This window comes from Rhinatrema bivittatum, chromosome 1 (assembly GCF_901001135.1).
Source record: "Rhinatrema bivittatum chromosome 1, aRhiBiv1.1, whole genome shotgun sequence".
Taxonomy (NCBI): Eukaryota; Metazoa; Chordata; class Amphibia; order Gymnophiona; family Rhinatrematidae; genus Rhinatrema; species Rhinatrema bivittatum.
Window position 1 is genome coordinate 205,805,178 of NC_042615.1, and position 7,927 is coordinate 205,813,104.

The following is a 7,927-nucleotide window of genomic DNA, read 5'->3' on the forward strand; positions in this document are numbered from 1 at the left end:
GTGGGCAGCCAGCACAATTCAGATGCTGTCCTAGGACCATGCAGGCAGCTTAGACGAGACATTACAGTGTCCGGTTACCTCTGTAACCGGACACTGTACACTTAGCTTGAAAACCAGACAGTCCGGTCCAAAACCGGGCAGTTGGCCACCCTAACTGTGCCTTTTCTCATAGTTCTCTAGTCATGTATTGCAACTTGGGGCGCAGATCATCCCCAAAAAACATGCCATCATGCAATCCTCAATATGCTAAGCCAGAAATGAGAATCCTCATAGTGAGAAAAGTAATCGCACACATGTTAGCCACTCGGCCACAGAGGACCCAGAATCCTGCTCGAGCTACTACCCCTTCCAGGCTTGTCTTGCATTGGTCTTAATGGTTGAGCTGCCTCAGGAGCAATCCCAACTGTTTTGTCTTCGGTTAGCACTGCCTTTGCAGGAGTTTGCATCACTCCATCACCGATGGGGATTGCAGCTCTCCACTCCTGGTCCATCACCTCAGGCTCTGGTACTTACAGAGCCACATGTGCTGGTGTTCCATACTTGCTCTGGCCTTCTGGTCCCTTCCTCATGTTTTTGTGCAAGAGTCCATACATTGTGGGCATGTGTGTTTAACCTGTTACAGTGAACAAACAAGATAGGTCCATCATGTCTCCAACATCCCTTTTTGGGTGATCTTAGGTGTCCACAAAACCTAGATTGTAACTTTGGACACTTTCTCTTCTTGTGAGTCAATTCATGTACCCACACTAACTCACCCTCCCCAAACACTTGAGAGTTTAATTATATATATGTATTTATTTATTGTTTGTATTCTGTATTCTGTATTCAATCACAGTGGTTTATAAAATAGAAAATAAATAAAATCATAACATCAGGTACATAAAATCATAAAATACAAATAATAAATACATGAATAATAAAACAAACAGTGAAAGGGTAAAAATATTAAAAATGTAATAAAAACCAGAAGTAAAATAAAAGATTGAAATAAGACAAAATAAAGTAAAATATATCTCACTCAGGATTTCAGTATTCATAGCATCTAACCAGCCAAAGTGAAAAATGCCTTAATATACACATTATTCTCATAAGCTAGTTTAAAAAGCCAAGTCTTCAATCCTTTCTTAAAAACAGAAAAGTCTTTTTGCAGCCTTAATTCCATGGGAAGAGAATTCCACAATTTAGGCCCAGCGATTGAGATTGCTCTCTCTCATACTTTGCTCAAATGTGCGGTTTGAACTGAAGGAACTGTCTACAAGCCTTGGTTTGCAGATCTTAAATTCTGCTGTGGAGTATGCAAATGAATAGCACATTTAGCCATTCAACCTTATCGTTATGCATTGATTTGTGTAATAGGTATAGAACTTTGTAATCAATCCAAAATTTTATCAGTAACCAGTGTAATCTATGTAACTATTTATTTATTTAGGTGTTTTATATACAATCATTCCAAAATAGGTTCACAACAGTTTACAAAATCATCGTTCAGTTACTGGGTCAACATTCGTATTCAGTTTCAATAAAATAACAGCAAATTTTCTAGTTCAAATTTATACATATTCTAGTTCATCTCAACAGCAAATGCATGTTCTGGGGCAATACATCAACAAGTACAAAGTAACTAGGGTGCTGTGAAGTTGAATTATATAACCTATGATTTGTGTTTCATTATATTCAGTATACACTTAAAATCGCTTAAAACATTCTGCTCAGTCTGTTAGCATAATTTAATGTTCAGACAGTGATGTTATCGGCATATTTGATTTTTATGTTAGTTCATATGTGTTTCTAAAGAGCCATGTTTTCAGTTCCCTTTTGAAACTCTTTCTTTCTGTTATCTGGCGTAGAGACTCTGGGATGAGTCCCATAGTTTAGGGCCTGCGGAGAAAACATGCTGTCTCTTATTTGAGTTAGGTGTGTGTTCCGTGTTGTAGGCACTTTTAAAAGTCCTTTGTTTTGAGGTCTTAGGGCTTTCTGCAGAGTGTAAGATTGAAGTGCCACTCCTATTAAACATGGGTTAGTGTTGTTGATGATGTATATAGTTATAGTTACAGTTCTATTGCTTTGCATCTACCCATTGATGTTTGTTATATGTAAGGGCTCCTCCCAAAAGTTAATTGTATTTTTCCTAGTTCACTAAGTTATCTGTTACATGTAAGGGCACCGCCCAAAAGTTTGTGTTTATTGTGAACCGATGCGATGTGCGAACGGATATCGGTATAAAAGAGATGTTAAATAAATAAATAAATAAATAAATAAATAAATAAATAAATGTTGAAAATTAGAGTTAATACTTTATAATGGATTCTGGATCATAAATGAAGCCAGTGCAGTGCTATCAGTGAGGGGGTGATGTGGTCAAATTTCCTTGTCCCTAGTAAGAGTTAAGCTGAGGCATTTTGTAGGAACTGAAGTGGTTTTAATAGTCCTGAGGGTAAGCCAAGTAATAGGGAGTTGCAGTAATCTATGTTTGAAAATATTAATGTTTGTAAAACTGTTATTGATCTGAAGCTACGAGTTGCTGGAGTGAGCAATTTGTTATTGATCTGATGCCTGATGGGAGGAGCAATCAGATAGTATTTAGCACTCTGTTCGAGATCTGTAGTTATATAGGAGAGTTGAGGGTGGATCCTTGGACCAGTGGCAGATGACCACGTCCCCGGGGGGATGATCCCGAGAGGGACCACCGGTCAGGTTCAAAGTTAGGAGACAAACACACACTAGTTCTTTTATTAGACAGTATACTGAACCACCAGAGATGGCAGTAGTGAGCTGGTAAGCCTGGCTGGGCTGTAGTTCCTCAGATACTGGAACAGCGATTCCTGGAGGCTGAGCTGAAAAGAGACTGAGATATAGTGAGTAGGCAGGGTATGCAGATGATAACACTCACACAATGTCCCAATGAAGCCCAGGAGCTGGAAAGTATAGGCCCTCAAGGAGCGAGTACCTGGTTCCAGGGAAAGCTCAGAGAGAATGATGGTAACTCACTGATGTAGCTGATATAGTTAGTAGTGAAGACTTCCAGGCAGTAGAGTATACGAAGCAAGTCTGGGATCAGGGCCCTTGAGGAGCGAGTACTGGTTCCAGACTGTCACCTGAAAAAACAAAGAGAGAGTGAGGCCCCCGAGGAGCGGGTACCTCTGGTAAGTCCAAAGAGGCAGAGTAGCTTAGGTAGCGAAACCCCTTGCTAACTCAATGTGTTAGCAAATACTGAGACCTTAAATATCCGTCGCGGGTGACATCATCTTCGGGGGATGCCCCCGAGGTTCGCGCCAATGCCGGTACTTCAATAGGGGCCACGCCACGTGCACGCCCCTAGGCCTCCAGGAAACATGGCAGTTGCAACGTTGAGCCAGTCCGGGAACGCTCGAGGACAAGTGGCAGCCAATCTTCCAGCGGACGGAGAGGGAGGCGCCAGAGAGGTAAGGAGGGCGGAGAGAGGGCGTCGGGCACCGACGGACACAACAGTACCCCCCTTCCTCTTTGGGTACCAGGCTTAGGTTTTGAAAGGTGCGCGAGATCGAACTGATGAAGCTTCTCATTGTCCCGGATATTGGTCTGAGGCTCCCAAGAGTTTTCTTCGGGGCCAAAACCTTCCCATTTTAGAAGGTATTCAAAAGTCTTGCCTCACTTATGAACATCCAGGACTTCTTTGACTTTGTATTCCAAGTTGTCTTCTGCATTGATGACAGGTGGATCTTGATCTAGGAAGAAAATTCACTAAGTATGAGTTGTTATCAGCAGTGATGGATGAGCTGCTGGGGATGTCACTGAGATCTTCAGTGGAAATGGCGAAGTTGGGGAACGTCCAAAGCCCACTTCAAAAGATGACACTGTAGTGGATCTTTCAGCTTGTTGAGAGGACTCCTCACGTCTTCCACTGGACGCTTGAGAATGAAGTTGCCTCCTGCCCCTGAGTCCCTAGGGCAGGAGTCTGAACCGTGATCGGTCCGCAGGTCAAAGAGACTGGGAGAGAGAGAGCGGAGGAGAAGTTGCAGTATGGCCTAAGAACAGTCCTCCTGCAGGACTTAGGCCCATCGGTTTCCCGGACGAATGGAGCATGTAGAAACATCATGGCTGGGTTGACCACAGCACATACAAAGTCCGTGCTTCTTCCGAAATCTTCTCTCCTTTGAAGTCACGCGTCCATAACCAAGTTGCATAGGTTCATCTGTATCAGCAGTAGGGATTACTGGAACCAACCGAGGTGTAGAGACAGCACTGGCCTGTTTCAACCCGGGTAACACCCTAGGCCGGAGCTCCTTCACCTTGTCCCGGAGTCATTGATCAATCCGAGTAGCTAAGGCTATTAATTCGTCCAGCGAGTCAGGTGTTTGGCGAGCGGCCAGCTCGTCCTTCAAATGGTTATCCAGGCCTCTGCAGAAGAGAGTCTTGAGACATCTGGGGTCCCAGCAAAGTTCTGCCACAAGAGTTTTGAATTCTATGGCAAATTCAGCCAATGATCTGCTGCCTTGCTTGAAATCCACTAAAGCAGAACCGGTTACAGACATTCGAGCAGAGTCACTGAAAATAGATTTAAACAAGTCCATAAATCCTTCTATGTCCTGTAAAATAGAGTCCTTCCGTTCCCACAAGGTAGATGCCCACGACAAAGCCCTACCATCCAGGTATGAAAAGATGTAGGTAGTTTTGGAGAGAGCTGTAGGAAATAGAGACGGCTGTTAGGCAAAGTGCATGCAGCACTGATTCAAAAAGCCCCGGGTCTTCTGGATTTCTCCAGAAAAGCGGATTGAAGCCGCCTGTGGTACAGCAGTCTTCAAAGTTACCTCCGGTGACTGACATTCTTGGTTGGAGGTTGTGCCCTGAACCTTCTGTGTGTGTAGTTGATGAAACGCTGAAGTAAGCTTCTCCAAAGCGTCTTGCTGCTTCACAGTGCATTGGGCCAGGCCTGGCATGGCCTGCAAAGCACTGAGTTATGCCGGATCCATGGAGTTAGCAATCTGTTATTGATCTGAAGCTACGAGTTGCTGGAGTGAGCAATCTATACTTGATCTGATGCCTGATGGGAGGAGCAATCAGATAATAGTTAGCACTCTGTTCAAGATCTGTAGTTATATAGGAGAGTTGAGGGTGGATCCTTGGACCAGTGGCAGATGACCATGCCTCCAGGGGATGATCCCGAGAGGGACCACCGGTCAGGCTCAAAGTTAGGAAACAAACACACACTAGTTCTTTTATTAGACAGTATACTGAACCACCAGAGATGGCAGTAGTGAGCTGGTAAATCCCTCAGATACTGGAACAGCGATCCCTGGAGGCTGAGCTGAAGAGAAACTGAGATATAGTGAGTAGGCAGGGTATGCAGATGATAACACTCACACAATGTCCCAATGAAGCCCAGGAGCTGGAAAGTATAGGCCCTCGAGGAGCGAGTACCTGGTTCCAGGGAAAGCTCAGAGAGAATGATGGTAACTCACTGATGTAGCTGATATAGTTGGTAGAGAAGACTTCCAGGCAGAAGAGTATACAAAGCAAGTCTGGGATCAGGGCCCTTGAGGAGCGAGTACCGGTTCCAGGCTGTCACCTGAAAAAATAAAGAGAGAGCGAGGCCACCTAGGAGCGGGTACCTCTGGTAAGTCCGAAGAGGCAGACTAGCTTAGGTAGGGAAACCCCTTGCTAACTCGATGTGTTAGCAAATACTGAAACCTAAAATATCCGTCGCGGGTGACGTCATCTATGGGGGACGCCCCCGAGGTTCGCGCCAATGCCGGTACTTCAATCGGGGCCGCGCCACGCGCGCACCCCTAGGCCTCCAGGAAACAGTGGTTGCAGCGTCGAGTCGGTCTGGGAACGCCCAAGGACAAGTGGCAGGAGAACGCCGTGGCAGCCAATCTTCCCGCGGATGGAGAGGGAGGCGCCAGAGAGGTAAGGAGGGCAGAGAGAGGATGTTGGGCACCGACAGACACAACAAAAACAGTGCAGAAGTCTTGCATTGTTAGCAATGGTTTCAGCCGGTGTAGTATTCTCAGTTTGGTGTATCCTGTTTTTGTTAATTTGCTTATATGCTTTTTCATTGAGAAGTTCTCATTGATCTGTATTCCTAGTCACATACTTGATCTGAGGGTGTAATCTTTAAATTTCCTAGGCTAAGGTTGGCGGTTTGATTATCGTAAAATTTCTCATGGCCTGGATTGGCCACTGTTGGAAACAGGATGCTGGGCTTGATGGACCCTTGGTCTGACCCAGTATGGCATTTTCTTATGTTCTTATGTTCTTATGTTCTCCTTAACCACCTAATTTCAGAGTTTTTTGTGTTTGGAGTTAGTAACAGCTGGAATAGTTTTTGCTGTATTGCCTTCATGTATGGACAGAGTTGAAGCAGTTTTTTCAAATGATTTGTTGAATGGTATGTAGAATTGTACATTGTCTGCATATAGGAAGAAGTTGATTCCTAGTTCTGCTAGTAAGGCACATAGAGATAGCATATAAATGTTGAATAGTGTAGCTGAGATTGCTGACCCTATGGGACACCTATATCGATTTGGAAGGTGTCAGATAAGTGATTGTCCAATTTGATTTTGAAAGATCTATCTGCTAGGAAGGAAGAGAAGCAGATGATGACCTTTCCATCCATTCCAATATTTCTCAGTTGATGGCACAGCAGGCTGTGGTCTACGATGTTGAAAGCTGCTGTAAGATCAGTTAGTATAGGATGCAGGATTCATCATTGTCAAACGTTTGTAGTACTGGGTTGGTTAAGGAAATGAGTAGGGTTTCTGTTGAGCGATCTTTTCTGAAACTATATTGGTTTGGGTATGGAATATTATTGTTTTCTAAGTAGCTTTCTAGTTGTGTTAACACTGCTTTTTCTAGAACTTTAGGGATGAAAGGCAGGTTTAATATTGGTCGATAATTGTCCCAATCATCAATTCTGCCAGTTTTATTTTTTAGGATTGGTTTAATCACAGCTTGTTTTGCTCTATCTGGGACTAATCCTTCTGATAGCGAGTAGTTGATCATGGTTGTGATTGTTGGAGTTTAGGGGTGTGCATTCGTTTGCAATGTATTGGCAATCCGCAATGTATATGCCATATTCGTTGTATTCGTGGGGGTCACGAAACATATGGCAAACCCCCACGAATACAACGTATCACTAATAAATAAACCCCCACCCTCCTGACCCCCCCCAAGATTTGCCAAAAGTCCCTGGTGGTCCAACGGGGGTCCTCGAGCGATCTCCTGCACTCGAGCCGTCGGCTGCCAGTATTCAAAATGGCGCCGATAGCCCCTGTGACATAGTAAGGGCAAAGGCTATCGGCGCCATTTTGAATACTGGCAGCTGATGGCCCGAGTGCAGGAGATCACTCCATGACTCCCGCTGGACCACCAGGGACTTTTGGCAAGTCTTGGGGGGTCAGGAGGGTGGGGGGTTGTAGTAAATTAAATTTAAAGGATTGGGATGGGGTTTTTTGGGGAAACAAATATATATGTAACTAATGAACGGATCGGGGTCCCCCGAGAATGGATGCAACGAATTTAGGTCCTGACGAATATGAATACTGAATGGGACGAATCCGTCCCTGCTGCACATCCCTATTGGAGGTATTACTTTGTTGGGTTTGTGGCATGGTGTGGACTCTTAGTTGCTGTGGCAATGACTCCTCCCATGGGGAGGGGCCCCGTGGGGAACCACAGTGATAGAATACACTCAGAGAGCAGACACTGGAAATGGAAAAGCTTTATTGTACTGCTGTAGATAGATGGTACTTATGCAGGAAGCAATGGCACTGAAGTCCAGCAAGGTGCCAATACGTTCAACAGTCTCAGATGTAGAAGACTCACCCAGATGTTCAAGGTTGGTAGTGTTCCGCAAAGAGGGATAAGCCGAACCTGGTGGGTGGAAATAGAGAGCTGGATCATAGAGGTACTCACCGAAGAGTAGTGCAGGAATCCTCCTGGTAGATGA